Source organism: Tenrec ecaudatus, chromosome Y, assembly GCF_050624435.1.
Source record: "Tenrec ecaudatus isolate mTenEca1 chromosome Y, mTenEca1.hap1, whole genome shotgun sequence".
In the NCBI taxonomy this organism is placed as follows: domain Eukaryota; kingdom Metazoa; phylum Chordata; class Mammalia; order Afrosoricida; family Tenrecidae; genus Tenrec; species Tenrec ecaudatus.
This window is the reverse complement of record NC_134549.1, coordinates 17,855,609-17,881,140: the sequence shown is the minus strand read 5'-3', so window position 1 is coordinate 17,881,140 and position 25,532 is coordinate 17,855,609. Positions and strand designations below refer to the sequence as shown.

At 45.0% G+C, this 25,532-nt stretch overlaps 1 pseudogene; it reads left to right on the top strand.

Moving 5' to 3' along the window:
- The first annotated feature begins 6,856 nt into the window (after window positions 1-6,856).
- Window positions 6,857-7,792, top strand: LOC142435661 (snurportin-1 pseudogene; annotated as a pseudogene).
- The last annotated feature ends 17,740 nt before the right edge of the window (window positions 7,793-25,532 follow it).

Here is a 25,532-nt window from a genome sequence, read left to right as displayed (position 1 = left end):
TCCTTCAAAACCTAGTTCCATAGATTACTCTTCCATGAAGTATATTGCCTTCTTCAATGCAGAGCACGATCATCCATGTCTTCCCGCGGAACCCCCCCCCCCCCAATTGTTGCCTCCTACAGCGTTCATTATCCATCTCAGCGGGGAATTCCTAAATCCACATAAAGCAGTTGAAAAAATGAATACGCCAACGCCTTTGCGTCACCGGAAGTGTGTCACCGGAAGTACGTTACCGGAAATGCGTCATCAGAAGTACTCTGAGCATTGTGGAATTGCGAATAAAACCCGAGCCTTCCGAGTTCTCCAGTGCTTGTGAGCAGAGAAAGAGGCTGAATTGTCAGGAGTGAAGAGTTTTGAGCAAATACTGCCGACCAGACTTGCACCCCAAGAAGATCCCCAAGCTCATGATGCCCAAGTACCAGCTGTATAAGGTGCAACTGAGGATCCCCTTCCACATGAAATGTAAGACGTGCGGAGAGTATGTCTACAAGGGCACGAAGGTCAGCGCGCGCAAAGAGACGGTGAACCATGAGGACTACGCGGGCCTGACGATCTCCTGCTTCTACATCAAGTGCAAGCACTGTGGGGAGGAGTTGACCTTCAAGACAGACCCCGAGAGCACAGACGATGCCCTGCAGCTGGAGCCTGGTGTAACTTGCAGGCTGAGACGCATCAGGAAGAGAGGCTGCCAAAGGAGCCGGAGGACCCCGTGAAGGTGATGGGGAGGCGCACCGAGGACTCCCAATAGGAGATGGAGGGGCGGGAGATCCTGCAGCGGCTGGACCAGCAGCAGGCCCAGGTGGATTTCGAGGTCATGATGCAGCAGCCTGACAGAGGAGCAGCAGAGGCAGAAGCAGGAGGGAGACCAGAAGGAGGTGGCGGCCCTGATGGAGGAAGTAAAGAAGCATCGACTAGGGGCAGCCACCGGGCCGGGCCTCCCGCCATCCTGAACCAGCTGCCAAATGCCAAGAGGTAAGAGAGCTATGAGCTGAGCCTGGGGAGTCTGGACAGCACAAGGTCTCAGCTGCCTCGCCTGGTAGTTTTAACAAGGACCGGTGAGGATAGCAGCCTACCACTGGGCCTGAGGGGGCCAATTCCTGTCCCTGCTTGGAGCGGGTAGACAGCTATCCCGAGATTGAGGACAGTCGCGCCAGAGGCCCATCCCTGAGCCTCCACTACAAGTCCAACCATGCTAGTCGGGCCAGAGCTCGCAGAACTGGGACGTAGCAAGCAGCAGGACTTGGTGCCCCACCTCCCATATTCTGTGACCCAGGGGCCTGGTGCTGAAGTTGTAGAATGGGAGTGTTCTGTTTTGTATATAATTACTTCATTTGGAGAAACCAACAAGAAAAGTACACGAGCAACTACTACAGGGTCTGGAGAAAATGTTCTAGAATTGAATTTGAAGGCAGAGGTACAGCTCTTCCTTGATCTTATTGAATCGTATCCCATTTTGGATAGAGTGAAAATGAAACTGGTAAAACCAATAATCCTAAAAAAGTTTGACTGTTGATAAGAATCTTCTCCAACATCTTATCTTTGTTAGAGCCTAGATCCTGAGCACACAGTCTGGACGACCCTTTAAGAGAATAAAAAAGAAAGACTGAAATCATCTGGAGATTAACCACGCCCGACTGAATTCCTTGGGATCAGAAGACAAGGACGCAGCTAATCTAGCCTTTCCCATCCCAAGATTTCCCGCTGAAAAAAGGAGCGTGATGTGAACAGTCCTGTTATCTCACAGGAAACCACGTGAATTCGATTATGGCAGACAATGTTTTTTTCAGCGTCATTCAGTCGGCTCCGACGCACAGGGACCCGCGCAGGAGAGAGGGAAAGACTGCACACTCTGCGCCATCCTCACAACCGTGTGTAAGTGTGAGGCCTTCGTTGCAGCTACTCTGTGAATCCATCACGTCAATGGCCTGCTTTTGTCTCTCTGTCCTTTTCCAGGAACTGATCTCTCCAAAAAACAGGTCCAAAATATGTAGCTTGACGCCCCATCATCTACATCTGTAAAGAGCAATCTGGTTATACTTTATATATAGATAATATTATGTTATAATAGTATAAACACAAATAAAAGTATATATACTTGTCCGTTTGGCATACCCTTCCTCAATAGAAATTGAGCACTGTTTCCTTGTTTTGTTGCCACAACTTTCTCTTGATCCACTTAACCATTCAACGACGAGGTATTTGGTAATGCCCCTTCTCATGGCTATCCATACTTTGTTATCATGCACAGTTTCTGCGTTGGAGGCAGCAGGGTCTATTGACACTTCGCCTTAACTTGCTTTTTTTGAGGATATCTTCAAACGGGTGCAACAAGACAGTGTCCACAGTGTGGCAGTGTTTTGCAGCTGGAACTGCTCAGCCTGCACTGATTTGCCTCTTGTTTGGACCAGACGGTTCATGTGAGAAGTCTCAGACTGTCTGGAAATATCTTGGGCTCAACTCATAGGAGGTGGAGAGCCAGGACTCCAAATGTACAATGATGACAAAGAGATACAGTCATCTCCTACAGGGAGTCCCCTAAGTTTATCCTTCTACAAGGGATATTAGTAAAGAATGGATTTATGTTTGTGAAAACCTTCCATGTATTGCAATTATTTCTTGTATAATGGGCCTGTGAAACACAACACGGGCATGTTTCCATTTTGGGTGAAGTGAATGTGTTCTATGTTGGATTATTCACCTATGTATTTACTTGCTCTGCTCAATAGAAACAATACAAAAAATTAGAGTGTATTGCTTACCTTCTAGAATTCATAGGTTCTCAACCTGTGTGTCTCGACCCCTTTGGGGTCTCAAAGGATCCTTTCGTAGAGGTCGTCCGATTCATATCAATAGCAAAATGACAGTTATCAAGTAGCAAGGGAAATAATCTTATGGTTGGGCGGGTCACCTCAACATGAGGGACTCTATTAAAGGGTCGCGCATTAGGACGGTTGAGAACCACTGCCCTCTATCTTTCACACCTCCATACCCATTGAGGGTTCTTGATACGTCTTTATAACTTGCCTATGTGCAAGGGTACAAGATCTGTGTCAACTTGCTGAGGTCACGACTCTCATCAGTTTGGAAGGTATGTAAGCATCTCTGTTTGGAGTGTAAGTTTAGGATTGGAAGAACAAGCACACATCCTGCCAAATGCAAATGATGCAACCCAACTAGCTGGAAGGCAGCCAAACTTGAAGCACTTCCTGATGCAGATGGGAGACAAAGTCTGGCCAGGATCTAGCATCCCACAGATGTTGCAAGGATATAAGGAAGGTACCTCAGAACCCACGGGGAGAGAACCTTATCTTCCAGGTGAGGTCCTGAAGTTGGATTCCACCTACCTAAACAGTAAGACAATGATGTTTCCTTGTTTTATAAACCATAATTGGTAATGCTTCTGACATAAGAGCCGTTGAGAAGAGAATATACTGTGCTCTTCTCAAGAGGTCCATGCTTTAAACATGCCCAATGTGATCCAATCATCCCTGCAGTGCTCCAGATAAATGCAATTGATGTGGCATGTTTGGTAAAGCATTGGGCTGACTGCCACCAGGGTACTCATTCAAACCTACCAGGCAATCTGTGGGGCTTGATGAGGTCATCTACCCCTGGAGAGATCAACAGTCTGTAGGCAGCCAAGGAGGCACTTTTACTCTTTCCCATAAGTTGGCTCTATGTTGGAAGAGACAGAGTACAAGTGTGTTTGTGCTATGGGAAATGAGTTACACCAATGAATATTCATAAGGGTATTATTTTGCATATGTGACAATCTGTGGACTAGAGCCTTTTGTGTAACCAATTGCTTGATCCACTCTCATCTGCTGACACACCTCCTCAAAATGTTCTATGTACTATCAATCACAGGGGGTGAGGTTTGATGGCTGAGAGTTTATCTCAACAGGGCTGGGTCTGGACGCTAAGGGTGTGTTCTGTTAGGATGGCATCAGCCTGGTGGATAAAATGACCAAAAATACCATCACTTCCCTGCTGAGACCTACTGTGAACAGCCATTGATGGGGAAGCTAGCTATCTTTTGGGTGTGGTTTTATGAGTTAAAATGACTCTGAAAGCTCTGTAGCTTTGTTCTGGACATGGACCCTTCCTCTGTCCTGAAGGTTTGGAGACTTGAGAGAGAATCCTGCCATTATCTCTGTATCTATGGAAATTGTTGGTCTCAACACCCTTGGGAAGAAGTTTGTCCTTTGACCTGCCATCTTGGATTCATCACCCACTGCAAATACTTGATCAAAGATAAAAGGCAAGATTAAAATCTGAGCCTTGTTAACCTTTCCAATGGTGATTTGAAATAGGGAATGACAGGAAAATTCTCTAAATAGTTCTGAGGTGTTAAGTGGGGAAGGTCCTAGAGGTTGAGGTGTGGCATTCCAAACTTGTCTTTCTTTGAGGCCTATGTGAATTGAGTGCATTCAATATTGCATTATGAACATATAAATATATTTGCTCTACCCAGTCTAATCAGGGTAAACAGATCAGGGGGTTGTGCTTACCCTCTATCTCCTTCACACCTCAGTACCTATTCAGGGACTTGATGCATCTTAATAGCTTGCTTTTGTGCAATGGTTCATTAAATGTATCATCTTTTTAAAATACATTTTATTAGCGGCTCATACAACTCTTATCACCATCCATACATATACATACATCAAATGTATAAAGCACATCTGTACATTCTTTGCCCTAATAATTTTCTTTTTTTTCTTTTCCTTTTTTACATTTTATTAGGGGTTCATACAACTCTTATCACAATCCATACATATACATACATCAAGTGTATAAAGCACATCCGCACATTCCCTGCCCCATTCATTCTCAAAGCATTTGCTCTCCACTTAAGCCCTTTGCATCAGGTCCTCTTTTTAAATGTATCATCTTGCTGAGATAATGATTCTCTGTTGTAGGCAGGTAAAGAAGGGTGTCAGTTTGGGGGATGGGCTCCAGTGTGGAGTTACTCATCTATTAATCAACTGCTGGAGGTTTCAGAACCACCGCTGTTTACAATTCAGAGTGATGAGAGCCTGCTGCCATAAAGACATAAAATAGTGGTCACCAAGTAGGTGATTCCGTCCACTGAGGTGAAATGGAATGGCCCATTCAGTGATACCTGTATTTCAAATAGGGGAGAAAGATGGGGCTTTCTTCTCCCATTCATAATTACAATCGTGGAATCCCACAGGGGTGGTTTACTCTGTCCTGTGTAGTTCCCATTCATCTGCATTGACAGTGGCAAGAAGCTCCTTTTACTCTTTGTTTGAGAGAATGCACTTTAGTGCAAACCTTGTGCTTGCTTAATAATTATAGACAGATTCTAAGTGAGTGTTTGTTTTTAATGATGGACTTAAATATCCACTCAAGACTTCAATCCTAGAATTGCTTTTAGATTCTCGATGTCAGGTGACAACTGAATAACAACTCTTCTAAATTATCAAGGCTTTTTAGTGGCTGTCATTTTTGTGGGCCCACTGCATTGCTGCCGAAACTCTCATGTGTCTGAAGAGTAAGTTGAAGCCTTACTATTCAACCCTCTGACACCCCCACCACAAACCCTTAAACCAGCAATTTAAGGAGGGTAGACAAACATGTCCTAGACATGTAAACCAGAGATAGCTTAGTGTTCTGTGGTCAACTCTCACCTGGTGGATGAATAAAACCCTCTTGATTACAAAGCTATCAACTAAAAGCTGTGCAGAAAATGCCTGTCTGACTATGCTTCTTTGGATAAAATCAGGCCAAGCTTTCTTGGGGTGTGAGCCTATTCCCACCTCTCTTTTCTGTGCCACATCTACCGAATGACATTCTCGATGTTCTCACTACTATAACTTGAATGATTTCCCCCTTGGGCATCATGTTTCATGTTAATATTTTAATTTTTCCCCTGAACTTGCTCTTTGAAATGTTCTCTTCCGTTTCTTTCATCATTTCTTCCATTTGCTTTAGTTATATTTCTACCAAAGGCAGGATTCCGAGTCTCTTAGTTGTCCACTTTTGTCATACTACCTTTTGTGTCTTGTGGAGGACTTTGCTTTCTTCATACATGATGTTATTGATGTCATCAAACAGCTGGTCCAGTTTCCTGTTGCTAGTGTTCACTCAATCCTATCTGTTCTTGAGATGGCTTTGACATTCATGTGGGATGGATCTCAGGTTATATTTGTACTCTCACGTAGTTGATTCATTTCTTCAGCTTCATGGCCCCAGCTTCATTTTTCACTGCACATAATGACCTCCTCCTAAAATCTCTTAAGTTAGGGCTTAAGTCTCGACATTAACTTTTTGGATGTTATAAGTAACTTTCAAATGCCAAAAACAAACCCCAAACCAAAAACCGCTTCTGGGAATGCCTTGAGATCATGTAACAATGAAGTAGTTCATCCTGCCCTCAGGTAGGGTACATTGGAAATTGCATTACTTGCATGCGTGTAAAGATGGTCCAGGGAGAAGCAGTGTTTTAGGGATTTCCTGGGCGTGTACTTGATGGACAGGACTTTAGGTTGCATAATCAGGAGTCCTACCCTAGCATCTTGCTCAGATGCCTCATTTGAAAGTGCCAATGTTCTAAACTCTTTAGAACATAGGACTTAGTGAAGTAAAATCCCGTCTTTGAATGGTCTGATGGTATGAAGACTTCATGGGAATGGCGACCCTAATGTGTCTGCATATTTGTGTCCTTCATAAATGAAGGCACTTTGTCCTTACTTATCTTTGGTGTTAGGGTCCCTTATGTAGTGAAACACTTGTGCAACTTCTGTAGTGGATTTGATTTCCGTGGATTGTATAGGCAAGAGTCAGTCGTGCATAGCTGCCATTTATTTTGTTCAAGAAGTTTGATGGAACGATGGAAGAGCTGAGTCCAGCCCTAGCTAGCAGATTCTCTGTTTCCCGAGATTTGAACGGCCGTGCAGCCTCACACCCCCGCCTGTCCCAGTACAAGCCCAAGTGCAGTTCCTTGGAGCAGGATGAGCTGCACCATCGTTATTGGAACTGCAGAAATGTAAGCGACTGGCCTCTGTGAACCACACCAGAAGGCTGGCTGAAGATGACTGGACCGGAGTGCAGAGTGAGGAGGAGGAACACAGGAAAGATGATGAAGACATGGATGTTGACATTGACGAGAAACTCCCCAAGTGCTATGCCAATCAGTTGATGCTCTCTGAGTGGCTGATTGATGTCCCCGCGGACTTTCGGCAGGAGTGGATTCCGGTCTTGTGCCCCGTTGGAAAAAGAGCGCTCATCGTGGCCTCCAGGGGTTGCACCAGTGCCTACACCAAGAGTGATTACTGCGTGAACAGGTTTCCTTCCCTCCTGCCGGGAGGCAGCAGGCAGAGCTCATGGACAGCTACTGACGACACCATTGTGCAGTGCATTCACAGTGAGGCGCACCAGACCTACTACGTTCTGGACCTGATGTGTTACTGAGGACATCCCGTTTATGACTGCCCCACTGATTTCTGGTTCTACAGGATGCATGCGAAGTTAGCCGAGGAAGGCCACCTGGGAGAGCAAACAAAGCTCAATCCTTTTTAGTTTGTGGGGCCCAGAACTTCCAGTGCTCCCCAAGAGGCTGTGTGAGGTGTTGGCCACAGGCTTCCCTTTTGAGGTGGACGGGCTCCTCTTCTACCACAAGAAGATCCACTACATCCCGGGCAGCAAACGCCTGGTGGGCTCGCTATGGCCTTACATGATGCCGCTGGTCTGCAGACCACCCAGCGAGAGTACACAAGGCAACAGCTGCTGCAAATCAGCCAGCAAAATTAATGCTGTTATTCTTTAGAGTTAGTGAATGTTGCGGGGTATAGCATTGATAACAACACCCTTGTCAATAAAATAAAAATACTACAATCATGGTTAAAACATTCAAGGGAACAATGATATTAATTAAAATGTTCTGATTTTGATTACATAGGAGCATATTTTAAAATAAATGACTACTGGGACTCTCTGACATGGGAGGGGGAAGGAGGCAGGTTATTCATCAGTCAACAAGATTGCCTTAATGTGACCAATGTTTGTCTAAAGTATACTTACAAATTTTACCTTGTGATTTCCCGAATCCTTCTATCACCAAGACCATATTTTCCAACTGTTTTCCCTACCTCATTGTTTCCTAATTTCTCACTCCAATTACCAATAATTATCTATGCCTCTTGACTACATGTTGGGTCAATTTCATACTGAAGAGATTGGAAAACTACTTCAGTGTCTTCATTAGTGATTCGTGAGGAAATTTTACTCATCATTGTGTTGACTACACTTTCTTGTATTCCCATAGATATCCATCACAGAGAGCATTGTAGTTCAATACAGATCTCCAAGTTTCCGTTTGATGAACGCACCATTATGCCTCTTGAGTTTGCCTTTCCTGTAGAGTTAGTTAGCCTTGGGATGGTTCGATTCAATATGCAATGACTACATATTCTATTGATCTTTGATTTATCCACCTTGCCAGCTGCTGAGGTCACTGTCCACCATCGGTCTGCCCATATTGGATTCCAAAACCTTAGGGCCAACGTAGACAGAGGAAGTAGCTAGACTGAAATGTAAGCCTCACATGGATCTTGCGAGCCTCTCCCACTGTGAGTTGATAAGAGGAGTAACAAAGCCAGAAAGCTCCCTTCTGAGGAGCTCTGGGTGCCATGATCCAGTTTTGGAGGGCAAGGACAACCAGTGTAGATCTCCCAGAAGTCTGAGCAGACGTCTCGTACCATTCACAAGTCAGGATTGCTCTTGGAGCAGATTGATCAGCAGAAGCAGCAGGAACCCACCCAGGCTCTTGGACCTGGCCATCCAGAGTGTGTGGCAGGATGAGGCCTCAGCCATGGCCGTCCTAAGGTCCCTACTCATGAACTCTTCCCCCCACTGCCATGCAGCTGTGGTCGGTGGACACAGACACGCAGCGAAGGCCACGGTAGGGTCTTGGCTTTTTATCCTGTTCCCGCTTGGGGCTCTCATGAAGTCTTGGCATTCTCAACAGGATATTTTGATATCCTGCTTCCCAGATGATTCCACCCAGGGGATGTGAACTCTGAGATGTGGATATATGCCTGAACACTGACACCAAGTTTTGGAGAGTGTGGTCTGAAACCCAATCCATTGCGTCCAGTGACAACCCAACCCAGGACTGTGACTCTCAAAGGGAAGGATCCCGTAGCAGGAGAGAAGCCTCAGTGTTTGGCCTCTATGTATTTGCTCACAAGCATTTTGCCTTCTTGAATCACTACCAGATGAATTGCTCACTATTATCATTACAAGAGTCAACTGTGGAAAGACCCTGCCACCCCTCTGCTGTCAGGAGTTAGCGTTTGAAGGAGATCTGTCAAAGCTTCCGATTATTGAGGAGATCTTAAATGGGGTACAGATGGATTCTGTGCAGGAGGTGGGAATCCACTGCAGAATGGACCTGCAGAGGCTCAACTGGTTTACTGCTTACCTGTCCCAAATGGGTCACCGGAGCACACTCCATGTTTCCCACGTAAGTCCCACATAAGTCCAGATCCCCTGGTGTCATGTACCATGGACAAAGTGGAGAAGTGTCTTGCAAAACTGGCCTCTCATATCCTCAGTCTGCATTACTCCAGCACCTCGTTCTGGAATCAGTCTTCTTCCTCAATGACCACGTCTATCAGCTGCTCAGTTGTTGGCCTACACATTCGCAGTTTCTCTCTTTAAAAGCACTGCATTGCTTTGGACTCTGGCCTTACCGCCTGTGCTTTTGTCCCCAAACCAGCCAACTAAGGTCCCCGCATATGAGTGGTATGTTCAGGGATTCCTTAAGACACGAATTCCTCCCAAGTCTGCTAGAGAGGGTCTCAGACACTGTGAACCACCTGAATTTGGCTGACTGTGAAATCGATGACTCTGAGCTCACTGCCTTGCAGCCTGCTCTGTGCCAGTACTCCCAGTTCACCACCTTTGAGTTGGGTGGAAACCCAGTCTCCATGGCTGTCCTGCAGACCTGCTTCAGCACACAAGCTCTGTGTAAGTTCTCCCTTCTGGGGCTCCTTTTGCCTCAGGATTGCTATGAGGGCACGGAAAGTTCTCTGCATTAGGATAGTCTTTTAGAGGCATTGGAGGATCCCAAGACGACCCTGCAGGCTACAGATTCCTCACTTTAAGATTTTCTCCCAGTAAGGGAAGTTGGGATGAAATCATCATGCATGTGGAAAGCTAGTGTGGTTGCCTTCCTTACTAATCCTCACTTATGCTTCTGGTTTACTGTACCACTTGGAAAACCCTCAAGTTCACTATGCAATGATATTATTTGGAGTTAGGTTCAAGAGGATTAGGCTATCTTTGCTCTAACAATGTGGTGATCGGGGTTGAAGATTACAGGAAGCATCTGACATTTACACCCTTAGCCCAGTCATTCCTTGCTGGCTTCACATCTCTCATCAGCAAGACATGAAAAGAGAGGCGTACAGACAGGAGCAGAGCATGTCCTTGGAATCCAGGGTCCCTGCAGGGGAACCTTATAGATTCAGAAGAACCTGGATGCCAACACTCGTGGAATCCCCATGGAATGCACACAGATGCTGAATAGTTACCAGTCCATCCCAGTACAAGACAATCAAATTCCAATCTTTCATATCCATGTCTAAGGTTCTGACACTAACATATTTTGCCTAAGATAAAATAAATGTCTCTTTGTAAAGCTATCCTCTTGTGGTATTTACTTCTCCTGGAGCAACACTATTAAAAATGTGCATTCAATTTTGGGCTCTGTTCCCTCGACCTAACAGAAATGGGCACGGAAGGATGTCAGTTTTGGAGTTGTGCCTAGGTAGTGGGCTGTGCTTGTCTATTAATCAATAGTTGGAGGCTTCCAAAACCAGTAGATTCTACAATGGAGAAAGATGAGAGTCTGCCACCTCAAAGAAATGCAGCATTGTTTACCAACAAAGCTCATACAGCCCTTGAGAGAAAGTGGAAAGCATCCCATGGGGCAAAAGCAGAGAAGAACACTTTATATATGGGAGAAAGATGGGGCTTTCTACTCCCACACAGAGTTACAGTCATGGAAACTCTTAGGTTGATGCTTGTATCCTGAGAGCACTTGAGATTTAAGACAGTGTGTGGGATCCTTCTGCAGAGGTCAGTCCTTCAAACATTGGTCAGCACACCACCAGGTCACTGGTTCAAATCTGTCAGCCAGTCCATGTGCTTTAATGAAGCCATCGACTCCTGGAAAGATTGACAGTCAGTAGGAAGCCAAGGAGGCACTTCTACTCCTTTCCATACGTTTTTCAGAAGTCGGATGAGCTACAGTGGACGAAAGTTTGTGCTTCAGGAAATGCGCTACAAAGAGGAGCATCCATAATGACAAAACTATATTGCATGTATGAGAAATGGGACAATAAAACCATTTTTGTAAACACTCACTTTATCACTCTCACCCGCCAACACAACCATCACCATCTTCTGTGTCCTCTCCCTCCCAGTGCATAAGGGCTGATGGCCGAGGGCTTGTGTGAACAGGGCTGGGTCTGGATTCTCCGGGGTTGGTCTGTTCTGATGGCATCAGCCCGGCTGATGAGATCTCACGAAATGCCATCACTTCCATGATGAGACCTACTGTGAACAGCCAATGAGGGGGAAGCAATAGCTTCCTGGTGGGTGTGGTCTTATCCTTTAAAAGGACTCTCTGAAAGCTCTGGAGCTTTGTTCTGCACCTGGACCCTTCACTTGACCTGAAGGTTTCTGGACTTGAGACGGAACCTTGCCAACATTTTCCTGGCTTCTCTGGAAGTTTTCAGGCTCAACATTCTTGACGAAGAAGTCTGCCGTTCGACCTGCCTTCTTGGATTCTTCAGGCACCGGATCTACTTCAACAAGGACCGTGGCCAAGACTGAAATTGGAGCCTTGTCAGCGTCTGCAACTGTGAGTTGAATGAGAGTTACATGAAAACTACCTGAATGGTTGCGAGGAGCTGATGGGGAGGGACGCAGATCTTGGAGGGCTGGTGTAAGGAGATGGGAGAACACAGTGGCCTGTCCGTGGGAGACCAGATCCATGGATGGACAGAGGGAAAGGGTCTTGTCCTAGAATCCCTGTTTCATACGCTACTTCTTGTCATGGTTGAATGTCTCCTTCTTTTAGGAAACCCACTCTGTGTGTTCCTTCATCTTGTTTTGGTGGCCCCTGCATTTTTCATCGAATATTTGTGTGGTAGTTTGTTTCACAGTGGTGGCTTGGGAGGACAGGACAGAACAGTGCTTCCATCGTAGGTTATAGGATTTGTGTGCATCTGGAATGACACAAATGCTCCTAACCAAAACAGCATCTTTCAAAATTGGGAACCATAGAATTTTGATTGTGAAATTCGCACTTTCGATTCGTTCTGTTCTGTCTTGTTTTGTTTTGCTTCTAGCACTTGTGGTCTTCTTCAGTTCCTTGCGCTTAAAAAATTCTAAGGAAGGTTCTTCAGCTCTGTCTGCATTGGGTTTGACCTTACATGTCGAGCACTTTCTGACAGCTTCTCAGACTGAAACACACTACCATGGAGTCACTGCTGACTCTCAGCAACCCCTTAGAAATGCTGGTGCGGCAACTCTTCTTGGGACTAGAGAGCCCAGTGTTTTTCCTGGGAAGCTGTTGGTGGATTCAAACTGCTGACCATGCAGGTCTCAGCAGCCCAATGCATAACCACTGCCTGCGAATGCTCCCGAGTCTGTCCTAATGCAGGGAATAGTCCCACTGCCTTCTTGAGAACCAACACTCATTTTCTGACCACCAAATACTCATGTTGAACTTGAAAGGACACGGGGAAGATCAGTAGCTCGGAATCTCACGGTGTCCTGGAAGCAAGGTGGAACAGATTGCTCTGGGAAAGACAGGTAAATGATGCTGAAGCACAGGGGAAGAATGAGAGTGTAGACTTAAGGGAGGTCTCCTGTAAACTAAGACATGTAAATGAGCGAAAGCTTAGTCTTTTGTCCTCCTCAATGATGATGTGATGGATAAAAAAAGCCCCCTCTTTATTACAAAGCTATTAACAAAGATCTTTGCAGAAATGACTATTTATGTTTAGTTTTTCTGTCTACAGGAGGAAACCCCAAACGAATCTGTATTTAATTGGCTCTGCCTTTATTTTTCCTGCTTTTATGTCAGACAAAGCTTTAACTGGGTCTCAGCTCCTTCCCACCTCTCCTTTATCTGTTACATGCACGGAATGGCCTCCTCTTACCACCTCTTTGACTTCCTTTTGTCACTGGTGATTTTCACCTTGAGCAGCATATCTCACTATAATAGTGTAATTTGTCTTCTGTTTTACATGTTCTGCTCAGCTCTTGATGGTTTCTTCCATTGGCTTTAGCAATGCTTCTACCAATGTCAGGATTCAGAGTCTCCTTTGCGTCCAGCTAGGTCATTCATTCTTTTCTGTTTTGTGAAGGATTTTTCTTTCATACATGATACTATTGATGTCATGCTATAGCTGGTTCAGTTTTCTGTCGATCGTATTCACTTGATCACATCTGTTGTTGAGATGCTCTTGACATTCAAGTGGAATGTGTCTGAGGTTATATTTGCATTCTCCTGCATCTGATTCAAGTCTTCAGCTTCATGGCCCCAGCTTTGCTTTTGCCTGCTGATAATGAACTCCCACAAAATGTCTTTTAGGTAAGGGCTTCAGTCAGAACATTTCATTCTCAATAAGTTATCAACAACAGTCAAATCAAGAAAACCACTTCAGCTAGATGGCTGCTTATTTAACTTTAAGCCCTTAACACCCCAAATGCTATATCTTTTCATAGACAGGCAGCTTTCCCCACCTTTGCTTATGCCCACATTTCATCTTACGTTATGGTATCAGGAAGGTGAGCATCACAGAATGCAGATAATTAGGACCAAGTGACTTTTGTTGAGGTAGTACTTGAATCTAGGCCCCATGTCCATCTGCAACCTTAATTCTTAACATATAGATATAAGTACATGGATCGGTTTCCCTCTCATTGTATATAAACAGGGTCAAGTATAAAGAAAATGTTTTGAAACCGATGCTATTAGCATCCCTGCAAATGTGCTTGACACAATGAATGCATGTGTGGCTTACGATAAGAGATGTAAGAGCCCCCATTAAACATATTTAATAAAAGGAAAGAAACATCTGTCTTCCATTAAAAGAGATTTTTAAAAAGTGAATGCGGACATCCGGCTTCTTACTCAGAAAGTAAGATTTGAGTGGAATTTCTATTTCCAGATGATTTCACTCTGTTGTGATGTTTGAATATTCTGCATTCATGATCTAGGGAATGAGCGATGCAGATGAATCCAGAGAGGCAAAACCATCTGTTGTCAGAGCCCCTGAGCTGAAAGGATGAGACCTCCAGTCCCATGGATAAGTGTTCCCTAGCTCTGAAATGTCGGGCCCTTTCATCTCACTCTCAGTCTTTGAAACTTGAGGTAGCATCCCCCAAATTTCCTACTTATTTTTGCTTCATTCACCTCCCCAGCTGCTGAGTTCACTGTCTGCCATCAGACTCCAGACTGCCCATCTTGGATTCCACAGCCTCTGGGTCAACTTGAGTCAGAAGAAGAAGAAGAATCCAGTTTGAAATCTAAGCCCACGTGGACCAGCCTCTACCACTGTGAGTTACTGGAAAGATTAGCATGGTCAGCGAGCTCCTCTCTGAGGGGCTAAGGGGATGACAGTGGAGTCCAGAGTGTGGAGGGCTAGGACAAACAGATTGGCTCTCCCAGAACACTGAGCAGACCCTTTCTCTTCATTCACAGGTCAGGATCGCTCTTGGAGCATATTGATCAGCATGAGCAGCAGGAACCCACCCAGGTTCCTGGACCTGGCCATCCAGAGCGTGTTGCAGAATGAGGCCTCAGCCATTGCCTCTCTGGAGTGGCTGCCCACAGAGCTCTTCCCTCCCCTGTTCGTGGCAGCTGTTGTCGGAGATTACAGAGAGACAGTGAAGGCCATGGTTGGGGTGTGGCCCTTCCTCAAGCTCCCTCTGGGGGCTCTGATGGAAGATTGTCAGTCTCCCCCTGACATCTTAAAGGCTGCCCTTGATGGCCTTGCTATACTGCTTTCCCAGAAGGTTAAGCACAGGAGATGCAAACTGAAAGTGCTGGATTTACAAATGAACACTGGGACCAACTTCTGGAAAGTGTGGGCTGGACGCCAGTCTACTGCCTCTGTAACGTCATCAGAGGATCCAGAGTCCACCCATCCCAAGACTCAGATGCTCAAAGAAAACAAATGTAGTTCAGTGGAGAAATATCCAGCCTTGGCTGGCATGACGGTGCTCACTGACCTGTGCTTTCAGGCAGACATCCCAAATGAAATGCTCACCTTCCTCATCGAAAGGGTCAAGCAGACGAAGGACCTGCCACACCTGTGCTGCAGGAAGCTCGAGCTTGTTCGGAATGTTGCCCCGCTTCCCATTCTTGGGGAGATCCTCAATGTAGTGCAGCTAGACTCTGTCCAGGAGATGAGATTGCTTGGTAGCTGGGACCTGCAAAGCCTCAACTGGTTCTCTCCTTACCTGTCCCAGATGGTCCAGCTGCATACACTCCTCCTCTCTGAATGCACCCTGTATTGCATCGTCCCCGGGGAGAACGATGAGGACGAGGTGCAGAAGCTACTTCAACAATTCACCACTCAGCTCCTCAGTCTGCATCAGCTCCACACCCTCATGCTGCACTCTGTGAACTTCTTTGGTAACCACCTCCACCTGCTGCTCAGATGCTTGCAGGCGCCCTTGGAGACCCTGCACATACGCCGTTCCTTGCTTATGGACCAGGACTTGACATACCTGTCCTCATGTCCCTGCACCAGCCACCTGAAATCCCTTGACTTGAGTGGTGTACGCAGGCCTGGCTCCAATTACGAGTTCCTCCCTGCTCTGCTGAACAGAGTCTCAGCCACCCTGGTCCACCTGGATTTGGCGGACTGTGGCATCACGGACTCGGACTGCAATTACTTGCAGCCTGCTCTGGGTCACTGCTCTCAGCTCAGAACCTTGAAAGTCTGCGGAAACCCGTTGTCCATGGCTGTCCTACAGACCCTGCTGTTTCACACGTTCCCAAGGTGCAACTTTGCCTTTCTAGAGCTTCCTGTCCCCCTCAATTGCTACATGGTCCCCAAGTTAACTCTGCCCTGGCATACCCTTGCAGAGGTGATGGAGCAGCTGAGGATGACCTTGCAGCTCCATGGACCCCAAAGAATACACCTTGCTTACAGGTACTGTCGCACCCTGTGCGATGCAATCTGCATCCGTATGGACAACTAGTGCCACAACCCTTTGCCATCTGTTCTCAATCCTGACTTCTACCTCGGGATCCCAATGTCGTATTTGGAAAGACTAGTGTTTCCTAAATTAGAGCGGTTTGGATTGAGTTCTTGAGCTTGAGGTCATGTTTGCCATGATGATGAAGGAGGTTTGAGGTATCGGTCAGAGGATGCATCTAACGTGATCAGCCTTCCTGAAGTCAAGCCTTAATTGCTTCACATCCATCTTCTGAAAGTGATGGAAAAGGAGATTCAGCAGCAGGTAGCAGATGTGCTCACCCACATCAAGAAACAAAGCCAGGAGCAAAATATATCCCTGTCACCCAAGGCCCCTTCCCTGGGCATATGCAGGACCTTGGCGACGTGGATGCCCAGGCACATGGAGTTATTCAGGACTGCAGGTGTCCACGATGCTAAAAAGCGACATGACCTTCCACTGACTCCTTTCCCGGGAGAAATCAAGTGCCGAGAGCCCTGCCCCACATTTCTGTCTCCTACCACTTGCAATAGTAGAAAATAAACGCATGTTCCAAAGCCATGCACCCGTGCTATTCATTTTTCCTGCCGCAAGAGGGCCGAACTTAAGAATTCCTTGTGATGCTCACATACCCTACAGGATCGCTGAAGACAAAGTGGGTGCATAAGCAAATGTGTTGGAGAAAACTGATGGTGCCCGACTATCAAAAGATATAGTATTTGGAGACGTAAAGGCTTGAAGATACACAGTCAGCCTTCTAGGTGAAAAGCAAACATGCCCACATGTAAGAAGGACACCAGCCTGTGTGATCATGAGGTGTCAATGCGATTATGTTACAGGCATTTAAGACCCAGAACAAAATCATACCAATTTCAGTAGGGGTGCAGCGGGTGGTGGGGAGGAAGCACAGAGTGGAAACCCCAAGCCCATCTGTAGACAATTGGAAATACCTTTACAGAAGGTGTGGCCGGGAGAAGTTAAGACACTCATGGTGCAGTATGAATGAAACATACAACTTTCCTCTAGTCCTTTAAGGCTTCTGCCCACTCCCCCTGACTATCAAGATCCCATTTCTACCTCAGAAATCCAGCCAGATCAGAGGATGTACGCTCATAAAGATCAGAGCTGGAAACACAGGGAATCCAGGATCTATAAAGACGTAGGACCAATAATGAGAGTAGGGATGCCAAGAGGGTAAGGTGTAAGTGTGGGGAGAAAAAGGGAATCGATCACTCGGATCGACTTGTAACTCCCTCCCAGGGGGAGAAACAACAGAAAAGTGGGTGAAGGGGGACAGCGGATGATGTAAGACATGAAAATAATAATTTATAACAAACAAAGCGTTCAAAAAGGAGGGAGGGAAAAATAAGGAGCTGATATGAGCGGCTCAAGTAGAAATAAAATGTTTTGAAAATGATGTTGGCAACATATGCACAAATGTGCTTGACACAATGGATGGATGTGTGGATTGTGATTAGAGTCGCAAAATATTTAATGATCATGATAATAAAAACCTTGAGCATACCTACTGATGTCGGTGTGAGTTACTGTAGAATCACACCCCACCCGTAGCAACCCTCTTCACAACAGAACCGTAGCAACCCTCTTCACAACAGAACCAACACGGACCAGTCGTCTCCATCCTCACAATTGTCCCTATTCCTGAGCCCATTGATGCAGCCACCATGTCAATCTATCTCCATGAGGGCTTTCCTCTTTTTATCCACCCTCCACTCTGACAAGCAGGAAGCCCTTCTGCAGGGACTGGTTTTCCTGACAATATGTTCAAAGTACGTTCAGGAGAAGTCTTGCGCTCCATGCATCTAAGGATCACACTGGCCACACTTTTATGAAGGCACTTTGGTTTGTCATTTTAGCTGTCCATGGCACTTTTAATGATCTTCTCCAGCGCCAGAATTCTAGTGCACCGGTATTACTATGGTCTTCCTTCTTCAGTGTCTAACTTCCATATGTGTAGAAGACCATGGAGAATACCATGGCTTGGTCAGGAATACCTTAATTCTCAAAGGACTATCTTTGCTGTTCTGCACCTCAAGAAGGTGTTGTGCAACAGATTTCCTTAGGATAAAATGTCTTTTGATATTTTGAATACTGTTTCCATACCATTGATTGTGGATCCAAGCAAGAAAAGAATCCTTGACAATTTAAAATTTTTCTCCATTGATCATGCTGTGACATACTGGTTCAGTTATGACAATTTTGGGTTTTTTGACATTGACTTTTAATCCCTAGGTTTTGTGATTTTAACTGCTGGAAAAAACATAGGACAAGATACATCTGATCCTCAGTGGTCTCTTATATCTTTTGGGGTGTATGCCCCCAAATGGCACTGCTGGGTTGTATGCTATTTCTATTGCCAGCTCTTTTAGGAATCACCAGATTCCTAAATGTGTTTGTACATATTTAAATGCCCACCAGCAATGGATAGTGTTCCACTATCTCTACCCCTTCAATCATTTGTTGTTCTTTATTTTTAAATTTTTATTTTTATTAATTGAGATACAGTTTTGGTTATTACATGGGATTTCATTATTGTCCATTATTTTATCAATAAATATATTTTCCCAGTGTGTGGATTCTTGTTTTAATCTTTTGAGGAAATATTTTAATGTACACATATTTTCTTTTAACAGGTTCCACTCATCTTTTGTGTTCTCCATGGTGTCTGCTCCCTTTCTTAGATCTGGTAGGCTGTATATTCCCTGATCGGGGCCCTTAGATATATCCCATGTTTTTCAAAGATGATCATGACCAGATCCAGTTCAAAGTCATAGAGTTTCATAGAATCCTTAAACATGGGGAGACCATGGTCATGAGGAAATTACCTACGAGTTCCCTGGCTCACAGTACATCTCCACCTGGACTTCATCATGTGATATCAACCTCACCACCAAGACCAGTGCATTATACCAGCCCAGTCCGTGAGCATGCTAGAACAGACATGCTGACACATCACCTCAACCCTTCTCCATGACTGCATGTGTTGACAAGGGATTCATTTAAGAACATAAAGGAACATGTGAAAGGCAGTGTAGGAGGAGGAGGCTAAACATTAGTCACCTGAAACAGAATCATCATGCTCAATCTCAGGTCTACATATAGTTTTGTTCTGTTGGATAGACATCTGTCTATCTCAATCCCTATAGCACAAGCCAGAGCCACCACAATCAGGGTGCTTCCAACACCTAGGGAGCCTACACCACAGGGAGCAACTGCCCCTCGGGACTGACACAGCCTCCACTTACCCCACGAAGTGAGTCATCGTTTACAACTTCTGGTCTTGTGCTCAGTCAATCTCAAAAGCACAAATACTGTATGAGAACACTATTGTAGGAATAAACACCAACGCAAAGGTTGGCACCCACACTGTGGTTATGAGGTAATTTGATAAGAGTTGTGTAAGCTCCCAATAAAATGATTTTTAAAAACAAACGAATATTTGGGAAGATATCAGTGGAAGAATGTAGCCTGTATCACATCACTACCTATTCATATTTGACACAATTTCCATTCTGACATTGCAAAACCTCGCCTGCCTGTATAGTTTTATTGATTTTATTTCGCATATCATACACCTCCATAGTTTGGTTGCCTTTAAAAAGGGTTGCATATGCATCCTCACAATCCACTCTATGCCCCCCTCCTACTTTCATTACTTGCTCCCCTATTCCCTGCACCCTCTCCATCCTCTGTCACTGATAAACCTTTGCGTCAGATAGTATCTCAATGCTTCCACTCTTTCTGCTTGTCCACTGATTATAAACCGCACCGGTTTACTGGGGGTCTTGTTTTGATTTGTTTGTGGAAAACAAACAAAGAAAACACACAGTGTAAAACGAACAAACAAAGCAAAATGAAAACATTAACCGTCATCCCCTTGGGGTAAAGTGCAATTGTGTTGACTGGGGCAGTAATTGATCCATTGGCTTAGATAGCGAGGTAATATGGAGAAGAGTGTATGTGAGCCCAGTGCAGGTGTGAACCACAGTCTGTGCGTGGTTTCATTGCATGCATTGGATGCTGAAATGATCGAGCTCTGTTTTCATTGAGTCAGGGTTGCATTTCCTGTAACGTTCTTTACAAGGGTGGCACCTTGTCGATCAGATTCATACCTGTCAGAAGAATGCAAGGAGAGAGCTGAGTAGTAAATATATGGATGTTCTGGGGGCCCTTTGATTGGACACCCAAGAAGCCAGGGGTCCCACCCAAGTCCAAAGCCGGCCATTTCCACCGTGTGGGGTGGCCATTGTTTGCTAGCACTCCCATCAAGGAATCTCAGTCCTAAGTCAGAAGCCACAGCAATTTCTGACTGAGATTTTCCCCCTCCTTCAGTCAGGCTTCCACACCGAGTTCTTCTATTGTGAAGCCATGTTCCCTGTACGGTCAGCACCTGGGGTCATCATAGTTCTTAGTCCGTGGCATGGACCAATGAGCTTTTCATAGAAACTCACTCAAACGTTTCTACTCAGGATCATAGAACTGGGTGTACTCCTCCTTTAATTCCCTATAATTACTGTTTAGCACACCTTCCCCCTATGAGGATGCTCCTCTCCATTGACCCACCAACAGAATGGTCAGTGCCTCCTCTGAAATGGACATGCCCCCTGCCCTGGTCTTAATCTGATTGCCCAGTAAGGTTCTCCTCTCAGTCCTGTGGAGAGCCTGCTGATTTTGTCCCAGCCTTGTCTCGATGCTGTACAGCATCAAGTGGATGGTCTTCACCCTGTTCCTCCTTCCCATAGGAGTGACCCTCGCTGAGGTGAGGTCTCTTTCCAGTTGGATGGTACGAAGTGCTTATAAGGACGGTGCTCTCTGCATTAGGGACCGTAGGCAGACTTTCTACCAGCGTGTTTTGGAATCGGCCTCTAAGATTTGTTTAATTGGTGTCTGTGCTTATACTAGTGGATTTCCACAATACCTATCCTTCTGTGATGGACTGACTTCACTCAGCCTAACGGGTTCCAGGTCCTCCCATGTCTCGCGGGGTTTCATCCTTTTACCCACTGTGTTTAGGAAAGCACAGGATTCATTGTGTGGATGTGACACAGCTTCTTGTTCCTTCCTCTCTTTCGTTCTCTTTCCTTCCTTATTTTTTTAGCAATGAAGAGAAACTCTGCAGTTGTATTTATTTATTTATTATTTTTAAACATTTTATTAGGGACTCATACAACTCTTATCACCATCCATCGTATTCATACATCAGTTGTATAAAGCACATCTGTACATTCTTTGCCTTAATCATTTTCAAAGCATTTGTTCTCCACTCAGGCCCTTTGCATCAAGCCCTCTTTTTTCCACTCCCACCACGCTCTCCCCTCCCTCATGAGCCCTTGGTAGTTTATAAATTATTATTTTTTCATATCTTGCCATATCCGGCGTCTCCCTTCACCCCATTTTCTGTTGTCCATCCCTAAGGGAGGAGGTCACATGTGGATCCTTGTAATCAGTTCCCCCTTTCCAACCCACTCACCCTCTACCCTCCCAGTGCTCCTAAGGGATACTTCAGTTATTCCCTGATGTCATTTGGGGAGTCCTATTGCATAGTTGCATAGTGCCTTATCGCACGTGGTGCTGTGAAGGAAGTACTGGGCAGATAAGCACAAGATCTATGGAATTATCCGACCAGGTCCTCCACAGGGAAGGACGAATTTATCTGCTTCAAACAACATTTATGACCTCAGATATCAGAGATGCGTCGTTGCCTATGATGGAAGAGGTGGCTGTTGCCAGTGCTTGTATCGATATAAAAACCAGGAGATCACGGCTTGAACACATGTCTTCCTACGTTGCATGGGCTGAGTGAATTCCAGGGTGCATTCATCAGAGTGCACTTGGTTGCTGTACTCAGCATGAATGGGATATAAAGTTTGGACTGTATCTTTCTGCACGCACGGTTCTTGCAGCAGCTGTCTGTCTTATCTTTTGTGCATATCCCATCTACTTTCGGTGGGGATTTCTCTATGTCTACTTGGATGTTACAGGATATTCTGTAGTTTGGTAGTGAGGTAAGTATATATATTTTAGAGCGCTAATGGTGTAACGACTTATATGTGGGCTGTTATCTAGAAGGCTGACAGTTCAAATCCACACCTTTCTCCACCAGAGAAATATGGGACTGAGTACTCTTACTAAGACACTGGGAGAGATGAGAGCTCTCAGCATAAGGAATCCAGGACAGATAAAACTTCAGAAGCAATCATGGTTGTTGCGATACTATGAGGGTAGAGTTGAGGTGTGGGCAGAAGTGGAGGGGATGGGCAACGGATCACAAGGATGGATGTAGAACCCCCGCCCCACCCCCGAGTGAAGCAAACTAAAAACAAATGGGTGAAGGGAGAGAACAGACAGTGTAAGATATGTAAATAATTTATTATTTATCATTAACTCTGGAGGGTGGGAGAATGGGGAAAGGAGCGGAGTAAAGAGGAGTTGATAGCACGGGCTCAAGTAGGAAACAATGCTTTGAAAATGTTGGTGGTGACATATGTACAAATGTGCTTGATACAATTGATGTATGGATTCTTATAAGAGGTGTAAGAGCTCTACCAATAAAGTTATATTATATATATATATGTTACCGTATATATACAATTAAATATATCTATGCTGTAGATCCCTTGGAGAGTCACAGGGAAGTTTTACACTGCCGAATATAGTCTCTCTAAGACAACAATGTCTTTAAGGTAATGGAAGTGATGCCCAGTCGGATGACTGATAAAGTTCTGTAACGTAAAATGACAATGATTTTTCTAAGGTGAATCATATATATATATAAAATTTAGATGCCTGAATGGTGAGTGAGTTTGCACTTAATTCTTGCCCCATTCTAAGAACAGTCAGCTTTTAGGACATCTTCCTGCTTGATGCTCCACTTCCTCAAGAGAAGGGATCTCTGAAGATACAAGTGCAATAGCATAGTATAACGTAGTAATTCGTGGGTGCCTGGACCTCAAAAGAACAATGTCTGGGTTCTTAAAGCTTTACGTCCGAAGAAGCAAGCTTCTAAATCAGTGCCCATTACGTTCCACAACTTCCATTCAATCCATTGATTCTAAATAATATAACCCTGTGCTATATGATGGAATCGCATCACAGCTTCAGTTGTGCACACCTGCTTTGTAGTAGACTAGAGCTGACAGGGGAAGCACACAGCCCATTTGCGCTGATCACAGGTAAATTACACTCCCCATGAATGCCCTGTAATCACCATGGAGGGATGCGAACAGTCCTGCTATCTCTCAGAGAACAGTGTGAATTCAATGATGGCCGACGTCGCTGTTGTTCTGTGTCACTGAGTCACCTCTGATGCGCAGGGACCCCATGCACGACAGAAGGAAAGACTGCACACTCCTGTTCCATCCTCACGACTGTAAGTTTCAGGCCCTTGTTGCAGCCACTCCATCAATCCATCACGTCAAGGGACTTCTTTAGTCTCCCTGTGCTTCTCCAGGGAATGATCCCTCCCCAAAACCTGTCCAAATTATGTCAATTGAAATCCCATCATCCAAGCCTGTAAGCAGCAATCTGGTCACATTTCTTTCAAGATAGATATGCTTGTCCTTTTGGCACACCTGCGCTGATTAGAAATCATCCACTAATTCCTCATTGTGTTCCCAAACGATTTTTCATCCACGTAACCGTGCAACGATGAAGTGTTTTGGAATGCCCCTTCTTCTCATCGCTATCCCTAATTGGTGATGAAGCACACCTTTTCTCTGTTGGAGGCAGCTGAACTCTATTGGGACTGGACCTTTGCGGGGGATTAGACCAGCTATCCCGCATCAAGCTGGGTTTGAACTGAGGCGTGCAGATGAAAGGAAAAGAAAGAGTTATGTATAAAGCAAGGTATAGGGAGGATTCCAATCCAATGGACTGAAGTCTCCAGTATATTGGAAGCTTGGTATATATACTCTTCTTACACAGGGACTTGGTTACAAAGCAAACATCAAAGCACTTAAACATTCCTAAACTCTTATCTATGCAAATGTAACTTAACTAGTCACAGTTTCTTAACCTTAGAATAATAAAAGCACTAGGTTCAAAGACAATCACAGGGATATGCAAGATTCAAGAGAGCCTCAAAGGGATCCTAATTAACTGAGTTATCCCTCAATGCTTTTTAGCAGCAAAGTCACAAATAGTCAGTGTGCAACATTTTTGTCTGCAGAGACACAGAGGCTCAGGGGACTAAATAGTCACCCATTAGTAAACACCTTGGTCAGCTGGATGCTTCCTACAGACCTTAACTTGCTCTTTTTGAGGATTTCTTCAAACTGTTGCAACAAGACAGTGTGCATGGTGTGGTAGTGTTTTGTAGCTGTCACTGCTCTGCCTCGACTCGTTTGCTTCTTATTTGGACCTGATGGTTCATGTGAGACGTCTCAGACTCTCTGGAAATATTTTGGACTCAACACATTTCCTGAGGGAGCAGGAGGTGAAATGTCAGGACACCAAATGTGGAATGGTGACAAAGACTTTGATCCAATGCCAACAGACAGATACAGTCATCCCCTACAGAAGCTGTTCTCAACCTGTGGGGCACAATCTTTGTGGGGGTCAAACAATCCTTTCACAGGGGTGGCCTCAGACCATCGGAAAACACATAAATATTTCACAATACATAATTACATATTGTTTGTGATTAATCACTGTGCTTTAATTGTGTTTAATTCTGTTCAATTTGAAACAATGAAAATACATCCCGACTATCAGATATTTACATTATGATGCAGAACAGTAGCAAATTACATTTAGGAAGTAACAACGAAAATAATTTGATGGTTGGAGGGTCAGGTCACCACAACATGAGGAACTCTATTACAGGGTCGTAACATCAGGAAGGTTGAGAACCACTGACCTGCAGGTAGTCCCCTAAGTTTATCTTTCTACCAAGGGATAGTAGGGAAGAATGAATTTATGCTTGATGAATCCTTACATAGTTTGCAATTATTCCTGGTAACTGTCTTCACACCTGGCACTAGTATGTGGGCGTATCTGCATGTGGACAAACAACCGAGGGGATGAATAGAGGAGCGGTGTCTCTGTTGCTAAGACCTTCAGAAATATGTGTTTTCCAATAGTCTTAGGGAACCCCTGTGAAAGGATCGTTCAACCACTAAAGGGGTTGCTACTCATCGATTGAAAACCGGTCAAGTTCAGCCTGGGGTAACTAGGGATCCATCTTGATGTGTCCTGCAGGATGGCAAGGAGGTGGAACAGATGCAATCTCGCTGAGTTTGGTGTATTTTATTTTTTATGAGACAACGTGGGATCCTGGA